We start from the raw sequence: 12,746 nt of genomic DNA, 5'->3' as shown, positions 1-12,746 counted from the left end.
CATACAAGTTATTCATAGTTATAGAGATTCTTCTTACAGTAACTTTGGTAACAGGGTTGATGAACACAGTCAATGCTACAGTTTGTGTAAAAACTGATACAATGGATTGAGATTATTTTCTTGTCTTCCCATCATGCAGTAGAAAGAGCCCAGATGATGTCACTTCCTGTGTGTCACAGTTTTAAGAAATGCTCTGTTTTTAAAAGGAGGAAAATCATGTCAGGAGTAACAGGGTTGAGTGAAACATGTAAGACACAGATAAAGATAATACAAATAGTTCATTTAAAACCAGTTAAAGCCATGGCCACTCTACACTTTGAGCTTGTGAAGTTTCTACAGACGCTGCAATGGTCGTGAAATGAAATGACGTCAATAAATTTAACTAATAACAAATAATAATAATTCAAAATGTAAAAATAAACAATCCCCTCCACTTGAATGCTAAACGCTTGTCTTTTTTCTCACAGGGTAATTCACTTGAGGTTGTGTTTCTGGTGTCCCACTTTCACATGCGCATGAATGGAAGTCAGTGCAAGGAAAAGTCTAGTGTGAACGGCCATTAATAATTAACGGTTTTAGTCAAATAAATATCAATCTCAAAGTTGGTGTCAAAATATGGCAGTATTGTATATTTTAATGTTAATGTTTAATGTTAGATAATTGTCATTGATCAAATATATTTAATAGTTCTTGCTAATGCTGCGTTCACACCAAACGCGAAAATGCGTCAAAATTCGTGCCTGCCGCGTCTAGTTATACGCGTGACCACTTTGTGTGCACTCGCGCGTCAAGAGCGAAATTGACGCGCGTAAGGCGAAGTCCGGGGGCAAATGTTTCGAAACCTGTTGGCGGCCATCTTTTTTAGATGTTTGTCGAGCATTAGCAATAGCATTAATCGAGAGAGTCACCGCTCGTATATGCTCTGGAGAGCAGAAACAGTAGCGTAGGGGACATTGTCGCAGTACTTGGGTCCACCAAACCCTCCGGAGGGTTTCAGGAGTTTCACAATTTGCTTCAGGAGGTAGGTTTGGTGGACCTAACGCTGAGGACGCTGACGAGGACAGCGTAGGCCGTATAAAGCCTCGGCCTTGAGTGGTCTCTGCATGACGAGCCCGCGCTGTACAGCCCGGCGCGAGGTTCACCCTCTCCCGCACCTAATCTGTCATTTATTTTTGTTTTGATAATAAATGGAGCTGCAGCCTCCAAAAGTGAAACCTGTCCTGTGATTTTTTTGAAAAGTTTTTATACACTTAATTGTGTTTGGTGTCTTTACATTAGATTAATAAAGTTTAATATAGGCAAATCTAGAATAGATATAGAATAAATAGCATTCAATACAAATGAGTAGGCTATCTCTCATATTGAAATCGAGTTTTTATGTGAAAGATTTGCTTTGTTGTGCATTTTAGTCATATTACTAAATAATGTATTGAGGCCAAACATAAAATAACATTAAACTGTCCGTTCACCACGTGACAGCAGCAAGCAGGCAGGCTCCTGATTGGTTAACGCGGTGCGAATTGACGCAGAAGTTCAGATTTTTCAACTCGGGCGGCAGACGCGAATTCGCGTCTACCGCGCGAACTAGACGCGCGAATGAGGCGAATTCGCGTCTACCGCGCCGCGCTAAACGCCTCATTCGCGCCGCAAGACCTCCAGACGCTTAACATTGAAATCACTCGCGCCAGACGCATTTTCACGTTTGGTGTGAACACAGCATAAAGAAACATGGGATTCGTGCCTATAATGTTTTAAAGATAATAATTGGAAGATGAATTTTCCTCATTCATGGAAATTTCAAGGACATATAATCAATTTATAAAAAGGCATCAAATTATCACAATATTTTATAACAGTTGTCTACTTTCTACTATTACATCAGGGCTCACTTTCATGTCCTTTCACTTTATATTTCTCTCTGAATTATTTTGATGTACTGAAAATTAAATGTAATATTTGTTTCTTTCCTGTCAGACCTGATGGAAGTGAAGGAGGAGAGTGAAGAACTGAGTGAATTGAAGGAGGAGAGTGAAGAACTGAGTGAAGTGAAGGAGGAGAGTGAAGAACTGAGTGAAGTGAAGGAGGAGAGAGAAGAACTGAGAGAAGTGAAGGAGGAGAGAGAAGAACTGAGTGAAGTGGAGGAGGAACATCATGTCAAACCTGGAGAAAACCATTTGAGTCGCTCAAAGACTAAAAATAAATTTTTAAAGAAAAGAAGAGCCAAGAAATCTTTCACGTGCACTCAGTGTGGAAAGGGTCTCACAACCAAAGGAAGTCTTGAGATTCACATGAGGATCCACACTGGAGAGAAGCCGTTCTCATGTGATCAATGTGGGAAGAGTTTCACATACAAACAACGTCTTGATGTTCACATGAGGATCCACACCGGAGAGAAGCCGTTCTCATGTGATCAATGCGGCAAAACATTTCTTGGGTCATCAGAGCTGAAGAGACACCTGAGAGCTCATACGAAGGAGAAGCCGCATTCATGTTCTGTGTGTGGAAAGAGTTTTTCAAAGCTGCTAACTTTACATATACATGAGAAAACTCACACTGGTGTGAGAGAGTACATGTGCTTTGAGTGTGAGAAGACTTTTATTTCAGCAAACTGTTTAAAACTGCACCAGAGAATTCACACTGGAGAAAAACCTTACAAGTGTTCACACTGTGACAAGAGATTCAGTCAGTCATCATCTCTGAAAACACATGAGAGGATCCACACTGGAGAAAAACCTTACAAGTGTTCACACTGTGACCAGATGTACAGTCAGTCAGCACATCTGAAAACACATGAGAGGATCCACACTGGAAAAACCTTACAAATGTTCACACTGTGACAAGAGATTCAGTGTGTCAACAAATCTGAAAACACATGAGAGGATCCACAGCAGAGAGAAGCCGCACACGTGTGATCAGTGCGGAAAGAGTTTCTCCTTTAAAACTCACCTTAATCTACACATGAAGATCCATGCAGTGGAGAAACCACTTAAGCACAGCCTGAGATCACGGTAAGTAGTTTATTTTCATGTGCTGAGTAACAAATTATTTTCTGTGTAAGTCATACAAAACCTTTCTTTTTAGCAAACTTTGTGCACACAATGTTGTCAATGCTCGAGTTCATGTGTAGAGCCCCTGGTAATACTTCAAGCACAGTTTCATGTTGTTTCGAGTCTCCTTAGTGTTTTAAAAATAGCGATTTTGATGCTCTCGTTGTTGTGCCCCATTCACTCCCATTCAAAAGGCATTTTGACCGAAAACGAAAATACGGTCAAACTTAAAAGTGGAGTTTCTATTCTAATTATGCTTTTGCACGAATGTTTGACTCGGGTAGATTAACAAAAAGAGCCTAGGTTTGATTTTGGCGAGAGTAACCCTTTAAGAGTCGCTGTCCGTTTGTCATGTGTGGAAATGTCACCTTGTAGAATGACTGGTAATTGTAGCACATGCTTGTATTATGAAATGTTTAGCCTAATTGTTTTCATCTGATGTGCATTTTCTACGAGGTCAATAATCTATAAATCACAAACCTACAGCAAAATGGCTGAACCAGTCGTCATAAAGTCGAACCTGCAGTCATACAAATAAACAAAAACAAAAAATCTGGAAGGATATTGCTACAAAACTGACTTCAACTAGGGGCATTAAAAGATCAGGGAAGGAGGTCAGGAAGAAGTGGCCGGACTTGCTAAAAGGAAAATAGCACTGCAGAGGACAACATTTAATAAAACAGGTACTGGGCCCAATGATTGAGTCCCCCCTTCTCACAGCAGAGGAAGAATAGGCCAGTACTTAGCACAAGTGCTTCAGATGGCATTTGTGGTGGTATATGCATCCATGGAGGAGTAGGGGTAACTCAACCTAAGCCTGAGTCAGGTCCTTCATACTCAGAGGAACTATCAGTTTCATCTGCCATCTCCTAGTCCTCCAAACAACCCTCCCAGGCCTCAGCCTCCATCTTCTGTTGTCCAGACTGCAGCCACAACACCTCAGCAGTTTGAGGATGTGTGTAGCTGTAGTCAGGACATATGAAAGTACAGGGAGGAAGATGAAGAGGTGGTGGAGGAGGAGGATGAAGATGGCATGATGGGATGCCCAATACATGGCTGGTTTTCGTGCATTTCAGCATGTTTTTAGTTCATCCCTATTTTCCCAGTCTTTGAAGCATATTACATATTTAATAATTCGAATCTAAAATATAGCTGCAAGCAGCCATTATCGGGGCCAAGCAGAATATGACAACAAGACATGCCAAAATTACTGAAAGTGTCAGACCAACTGCAGCAATGAGCAATTAAAGACATTTAAAGACGATTATAGGCGAAATGGCTGAAAAATCATAGAAACGGTAATTTAAAAATATGATTTAATTGATTATCACTTTTGACCAATTGGTGGCGCAGTTACAAAACTGATGTGATGTGGTCATAGTGAAGTGACAATGACACATACAAAGTTTGGTGTCAATATGTCAAGGCATTGCAGAGATAAAGCCTGAATAGTGCTTTTGGCATCATGCCTCAACTTTGCTGCTGCGCTATACGAAAACGGTTTTGTGTATCGACACAAAATCCATAACTTTTAGTCGGCAAAGTCTGGAGATGATACGATTCGATTTTTGTGAAAATCGGACAAACGGTCTAGGAGGAGTTCGAAAAAGTAGGTTTTGAATGAAAATCAAGATGGCGGACAGGAAGTTCGGCCTAACAAGGCAAACTTGGTTTCTATGTTCTCAGCTTGACCCAAGGAATCTATTAAGACCAGTGGCATTTCAATAGGCAGATATATTCAAAAGTTATTAGCCTTTTTAGAAATTTTGTTATAACTTTTGACCAAAAGGTGGCGCTGTCTCGAAATTTGTTTGGTACTTTCAGGGGATGGTGCTGATGGCACATTCTGAGTTTCGTAATATTACACCAATGCATTTGTTTAGTATAGCATTTTATTTCACAAAACTTTATTGAAGTCAATGGGAATTTCATGTTTTGTTCTATTATAGCGCCACCAAGAGGCTCAGTCCCACCATTTTTTTTATGCGTCCTCAGAGTGAGCCCATACATAGGTGTGTCAATTTTGGTGAAAATATCTCAATTTGCTTCGGAGTTAGATATTTATGTGAAAAACACGTAAAAAAATGACTGACACATGACTTTGATTGGATGTTACTACCCCTTACTATCAATATTTTTGCATTTGGGCATTGGTGTTTAGCTATCGACCTATGTTTCCAAACTTCTGACGGTGGTTTCGTCTCGATTGGACTAGCGGTTTCGAAGATATAGCCAAATGTTTAAGCGCTAAATCACAACGCTACACAAATCATAAGGCGAAACCTAGCATGTTTGGTATCGTAGGACTCAGCAAGTATTCAGGAGTCTAATTAGATGAGTCTTGTGAAAATAAGTCAACCACACCCAAAGTTATAAGCATTTGGAGAAAAAAAATTCACCACTAGGTGGCGCTGTTTCGAAACTTCTCACGCTCCTTCAGGACATCATATTAATGACCCATACCAAGTTTCGTAACAATCCATTCATGTGTTCTTAAAATACAGCATTTTTGCACAAAATTAAAAATGGCCGATGGTCAAAATGGCCGATATGGTAAAATTGGATATCAGTCGACTCGGTATGTTGCCTTGAATCAAACAAGACCAATTTTATGATTTTTGGACAAACTGTTCAGAAGTTGTAAGCAAAAAAATAGCCATTTTTCATATCTCCGGACCAGTAGATGGCGCTGCGCCCAAACGCAGCATGTTGCCTCAGGTCATGCTTGTGATGACATGTACCAAGTTTGGTCTGAATATGATAAAGCGTTGCGGAGATAGATACAGCCTTATGACTGTTTTCGTAAGCGCTACGCAAAATTTGTTCGAGCGTTTATCAAAAACGGTTTGACGAATCAACTTGAATTTAATAAGTTTTTGTCACCACTGCCTGCAGATGATCTGGTTCAATTTTCGTGCAAATCGGACAAACCGTCTAGGACGCGTTTGAAAAAGTAGCTTTTTTGGAAGCTTCAAAATGGCGGCCATGTTTTATGACGGAAAATGACGACATATGGTGCAGTCGAATCGGAATGAGCTCTGGAATCAGAGGGAAAAAAATAATTTTGTTGATCGCCTTACGGTTCAAAAGTTATTAGCGAAGTAAAAGTGAAACTTTGGACTGGTGGTGGCGCTAGAGGGAATGACTTAGACACACCAAAATTGGTGTATTTAAAGCTGCCGTCGGCAAAAATTTTTTGTTCATATTCAGTGAAATCGACACTATAATCTGACAGAACAACATAGATAAGGTGGTTTTAGAAAAAAACTGAGCTTCTAACTCCACCTGGAGCGAAATATTTGTTTTGCAAAAATCCACCGCTCTCGGATCATCGGGTCCAATCAGCGCAGGGGGGTGTGAGATCTGACTGTCAATCACAGTTTGTGCACACGCCGCAGATCCCACTCCCCCCTCGCTCACGTTACAATCACATGCACACGCCTGAAGTTCGTGCAGTAACTGACGAGCACGAACTCGATGGGAGGGTATTCGTTGATAGTGGGGGAGGGGCATGAGAGTTGTAAATATTCAAAAGTCACCTCAATCTTCCAGGGTTGCCGACGGCAGCTTTAAAGGAGCCGTATGTAAGATTGTGGCCAAAACTGGTACTGCAATCACTTTCAAATTACTGTATAGAGCGGTGTATCCTCCCCCTGACTCCAGGTTGCCAGATCGGCTGCAGGATCCAGCAGGAACGTAGGCTGCCGTTTGTAGCTGCAGCTGTGGTAACTAGAGCAGAGCTGGCAACCCGGATGCCGAAACACTACTGACTTTGTGATTGGTAGATAGGTGGAGGGTGGCGCTTCAAGCCAAAACACAAGATGACAACATCAACATCAGTTGAGGGCTGCAAACACTTTTTAAATGACAATATCCTGGTCGGACTACTGTTGTCAGTGATATAAGTATTTGAAATGAACATGATTTCTTAATGGCTAGTGTCATATTAGGGCAATTTTATGATTAATTGAAATACATTTCTTACATACAGCTCCTTTAATGTTGGGAGTGGCATCTGTCAGAATGTCAAACCATTACAACTTTCCCACAATTGGTTCTATGGGCTGCCATAGACGCCCAGTCAGAAGAAATAACAGAATAATAATAAGAAGAACCGGAACAAATGCAATAGGTGCCTCCGCACCTTCGGTGCTTGTCCCCTAATTAAATTAATAAACAAAAAATTGAATAAGATTAAAAAAAAAAATTCTGCCCTTTTCAATTATTTAATCAATACATTAATTTAAACAAAAAACTAGTAATAAAGTGTACAATAAAAGTACAATCACAACCTTATATTATGATCACATTGCACTTCATTACTCTGTCTTCTTACGATGCACTTGGGGATTTACGATTACTCCAGAGCACTCGTAGATCTATGATGATTTTCAAGTGCTACTTATGTCACGATGCTTTTGGGAAACAGACCGTAATATTAAGAGCAGTCGTACGATCGTTTTTACGAACTTACAAATCGATGAGTGCCGGCTGGTGAAAACTATCTTAGGTGGGGCTGTGCCATATTCAGTAGGGGTGCACGATTCTGAAAATGTCACGATTCGATTCGATACCGATTTTTAGGCTCAAGATTCGATTCAAAATCGATTTTCGATTCAAAAACGATTCTCGATTCAAATAAACGATTCACAGTATGTAAATGTTAGGGGTGGGAATCTTTAGTCACCTCACGATCCGATTCCAGAACGATTCTTTATCTACTCCTCCCCCCTCCCCTCCCTATTAATTAATTAGTTTACATAGGTAATTAAGTATTTTCTTTAAAAAATTACAAATAAAAAAAAATAAAACAGTTGTATGTTAAGAATTTTAAACTAATATAACTTCAAAACATACAAGTAAGTAGCAAATAATAAAGAGGAGCATAGAAACTTCACAAACAAACAAATAGTGCTTTCAGTAGCCTATAGATTATCTGAACGTTTTCCATTCAAACGAGTGATCTTTACTGTTGTTTTTTACTATGACATCATAGACTGCGGGAGATCTATTAAGCTGAATCCACGCACTGATCTCTTTTGAAATATAAGAAGTAAAGTGGTTTGTCCTGTCCGTTTAATCCCTTAAAGTGTAAGTTGCAGGTTAACCACCACAGCCAATTAATGTGTAAATTAAAGTGCTCTATATGTATATATATTTAATTATTTCTGTCTTAAAATGTGTTGAAATAACATTTATTGGGGTTTCTTTGAAGGTAGCGTGTTTTTTCAGTTACTGGGTGATGACGTCACAAGAGGAACTCGCAACCCATACTCTGCTAGATTACTACTGTATTATGGCTATTTGGAGAACGACTGAGGAAGTGGGAAACCATAAAATTAACCGGTCAGGCGTGAGAGAGGGGAGCCATGGCACTCAAATAGTTATTAATGCTTGGTGTGAGGAGAATGAGTGGAGGGTTGGCCACGTTAGAGCTAGTCTAAGCTGGTGCAAACTTAACCCGGATAATATAACGGAACAAGCAAGTCTTTTCAAAATATTGCAATAATATTAAATAATAGCAAGGAGGGACAACGACTGAACACATTTACTTACAGTAAGTCAGTCCAAATCAGAGCTGTAACGTTAGAGATGCACACACTGCACAGGCATCAATCGCTAGTCTCATCGACGCCTTAAACGTCATGTAATACCCTTCCTCAATCCACGCGTTATCAATTTCTCACGATTTAATTAGCGATGTTTATTGTCAGAAAAGAAAAAGAGAGATCGATGTCCCCATCACTGTGTTTGTGTGGGCTATGCCACCCAATTGAATCAGCAGTGGAGAGTGTGTGCTGCCGTGAGGTGAACGCGTTTAGGCGTTTTAGTGGAACAGCTCGACCCGCGACCGGCTGGTCTGACGTGCCTGAACCCGTTTGTTTTGCGAATAGCTTATTATTCTCATTTCAGGCATGATCACGGTACCCTTGAAGTCAGCACACACGAGTATGTTTACAATTGAGTTATTTTATCCATATTTTTTTTATCAAATAAAACATACAACCAACTTTTCTGAAGTTATGTAAGGCGAATATAGCTGCTAGCGTACGGCAACTCTACTAGTGAGTTCCTCATATGACGTCACGCCCCATCTAGTGGAAGGGAGCGGGAGCGGTTAAAACCACTGTTAAAAGTGCCAATTTTTCATATTATATCAGCATTTTGGTATAAAAAAACAATGGTGGGCGGTTCTTATCTTTATGTTTAATAAACACATTGCATTATCTTCGTGAAAATTTTAACCTGCGACTTACACTTGTAAGGACCACCCATTGGCCCAACGACGGAATCCAACGGCCTGGCGAAGGTTTAAAGCGTGTATGTCTTTTCAGCGCTCCAGTGAAGTTCACTTAATCTATTGGAACTTAGTTTTAGTATTACTTTAGCTCTACGTTTGATCTGACTCCAATTTCAAATGATAATCAAATTTAGATCGTATTTCTGATTAGAAATTAATCATAAACATCGATTATGAATTAATTTAGATCTTTGATTATCCTGATTATCCCATACTTTCAGTTATTAATACGTTATGGACCCGAATGCCGCACAGAGATCACGTCGGCCAATTCGTGTTTCTCACGGACACAAACTTGTTAATTCTGATTTGAGTCAGAGGATGTAGGGTTTGCTAATATACCCCTAAAGTCAGTCGCCTACTGCTTACGGACTAGAGAGTGTAGTTTATTTTAGCCATTTCCATACAACTTGCTAAACCAGTGATAGACAGAAATCAACAGGTCTCCAAGATGACGTGCCTACTGCTCCGTTCATTCATGTGCCTGTAGTTTGACCTACCTTAACTAAGTTTGCGGTAGCACCAGCCTCCTTAAATATATTAAAATAATGATTTCAGAATACTTCAGAATAAATCAAGATGTAACATTTATTTGTCAGGTAAAAATGTATTATGCCAATTACAGAAGTAATTTATTAAAAGCCAATTCAAATATACATTTACTCAAAGATGAATCTAAAAGTAAGCAATGTTCTCCTGACAAAGACACACAGTAATGTGTCAGGATTTTCCAACAGGAAAATACTGCCATGCATTACTGTGTGGGGGATGATCCCGGTAAAAGATTCCCAATGATTGCTCTGTCCCCTCACCTTAAATACCAGACCAGAACAAAAGGGGTTAAACAAATGTTGTTTAGAGTTGGTTGGGCCAATCCATGTACCCCAGGGGGGTAGCACCTGGTTTCTTGAGATATCGTAAAGAGATATCAGCCAGAGAGGAGATACAGGATTCTCCTAAGTTCTTCAATCTTTTTCATTAAACCAATGACTGCAATGAAATTAAGACCATTTTACCAATCGCACTGAGACACTTAAAATGATACCAAACATGAAAAGAAAAAAAAACAACACATTCACAAGATACACCATATGCGATATATAGACATTCTTAATTTAACTTTCAGTGACTTGAGGAGGGAGAAGAGGAGGGAGAGGGGGGATGAGTTGAAGTCAAACAAAGCGACAAGGAGATAAGTTTGGGCAGGACAAGGTTCTGTGCTCTGTCTTTGCTATCTGCTGTCCAGAAAATCAGTTCTTACAGACGGCCCCTGGCCCCTTGGGACAGATTTAGATCAGGCCAAAGGGGACATTTTTTGGACATTTTCCTGTTTCCACATTTTCAGTGTTATTCTCTGAGTGTTCATAGGGCTGACCACTGTAGTTTGCAGCGTTCGTCGATTGGTGCAGGAATCCAGTCGTCACCTGAAATAACAGCATTAAGACAGGTTGAATATTAAAATGAAAGCATGGCAGAATGCGGGGATTCTGCAGCAGCTGGACAGGGTGTCACATGACCCTCTTGGCCGGGTTTGCTTCCACCTGCACTTGGCTGCGTTGGTGTTCAGTCTGTAGAATGATCACGTTGTATCAAGTCTGTTTGCTTTGGTCAGCATGATCAGAAAGTGTCAGTGGAAAGTGTCATTATAACGCTTTGCGGAAACATCTTTGTCCTCCCTAGGATGTTTTAACTGACCCTTTGAGAAGTCCTCGGTCACCTTCAAGCAGAAGGTTTCATTTGCCGGGTAGATCAGAACTCCATTGTTGAAGGAATCATTTCACTGATGACGCTCCACTGCGTGTAAGACACCTGAACAACTTTTGAATGACCATGCAATAATTGAACACTGATGTATTTGTGGTTATTGTAAGATGAGGAAAAGTTATTGGATAAACACAAGAACACAAGATAACAAAACATGATGTACTCAAAAATATGAAACCCAAAAGTCAAAGGTGCGAGTGGTAAATATGGTCTCTTTTTCAAAATCATATATTTAATGAACGTGTAATTTGATCACCAAATTCTTCACTACCGCAGTGATCTGGTAGTGGGATTTAGACTTGGTCTGGATGAATCAAGGACGGGTAGCAGAAAGTCACCATAACTAGTATATTTACTAGTTGTATGCATAATTAGAGTAATTAGAGTATATCACATAATTAACCATGGAAATACACAATTTCATAATTATAAAATTGTCTACATTAGTTGTTATAAGTGCAAATCATCAATGAAACTTAATGTTTTAATAGATTCAATTAGAGAATGAAATGTATAGAAACAGAGATTTAAATTCTCTGGTTTAACTTTTGTAATTATCCTCTGTGCATTTGATGTACAGACTAGGTCACACTCAATAGTGCAGGTCTGACTGGGAATCGTTTAGTTGACAGATATAAATGCCTGCATTTTAGATTTAGCTGTTTAGATTGTCATTAGTCATTTGTTGGAAACTAGGGGGCCCTCCTGGTTTTCAACAATTGCCAACGACTGGACATAATAAATATTTTGTCCAAAGACCAGCTGTATTAATGGGTCTCAATTAGATTTTTTATGTGGATTTAAATCAATTGATGTGTGACCACAGCCATGCATGTCCTATGCACAGCACAATATTTACATACAGGAAGTTGACAAGAATGTAATGCTGAAAAGAAATTATTAAAATAATTTCCCTTGTCCTATATGTATGAAGGTGAATGATGTATTGCATGATGTGAATAATTTTGGCCTGGATAGTCTTATGATCTATGCCAGGTAGAGATGTTCTAAGATTGTCATAGTGATGGTGTGTATTGTGTATGTTTGTGTATAGGAGATGGGTGGTGTTTTATCCTACCATAATTTGTGTTGCATAATTTAGTTCCAGTGCTACACCGGGAGGCCACATACAGGAGCTGCTTCTGTAGTGTTGTGAGGTGTGAGCGGCCCCTTGAAGTTTCTCCACCCCCATCTCCTAATGTAAAGTTGTGTGTCCTGCTTAAGGCAGGCAGAACCAGACCCTTGTGGAATCTGGTTCTAAAGAAAGTCATTTGTCAGCCTGTAAGGAAATAGACCTAGAGAGGAAAACACAGTTAAATATTGAGCCTTTATACAAATTGCATTAAGATAGATGGTCGATCTCATTATTTATTTGATGGCCTTAGCCAGACAGTTGTTACTGATGGCTTTGATCTGTTAAGATTTTATGCCATTAGAAGAAAATTTGTTTTTGTTTACAAAGACATGTATCATTCTCATGATCATGTGTTTGCAAAGAAAAGGTCAATTAAACAGTGATAATGGTCAGATCTTACTGCTATTGCATCTAAACTCACACAGTCTGCTGTGTTGTGAGCATTAAGACCCTCAGGTCTGCCAGGGAAATCTCTTTACATGTTGCTGTTTATTTACAC

General features: G+C 39.6%; 2 protein-coding genes across 3 annotated transcripts in view; one reads left to right on the top strand and one right to left on the bottom strand.

The window, feature by feature from the left end:
• Window positions 1–12,746, bottom strand: part of LOC308703298 (uncharacterized protein) — a 320,767-nt gene that overhangs the window by 281,099 nt on the left and 26,922 nt on the right. The gene's annotated exons all lie outside the window — the stretch shown is intronic.
• The window catches only part of LOC308703324 (uncharacterized protein), a 40,041-nt gene that overhangs the window by 3,758 nt on the left and 23,537 nt on the right, over window positions 1–12,746 (top strand). The window contains exon 3 of one of the 2 annotated variants that reach the window (XR_014031700.1): window positions 1,975–3,008. The exons of the other annotated variant lie outside the window; for it this stretch is intronic. The gene's annotated coding sequence lies outside the window, so the exon portion shown is untranslated. The remainder of the gene's footprint in view (window positions 1–1,974; window positions 3,009–12,746) is intronic. 2 annotated transcript variants of the gene reach the window in all.

Source organism: Scardinius erythrophthalmus (assembly GCF_964197995.2).
Source record: "Scardinius erythrophthalmus genome assembly, chromosome: 1".
NCBI classification, from domain to species: Eukaryota; Metazoa; Chordata; class Actinopteri; order Cypriniformes; family Leuciscidae; genus Scardinius; species Scardinius erythrophthalmus.
This window is presented reverse-complemented; position numbering and strand designations above follow the sequence as displayed.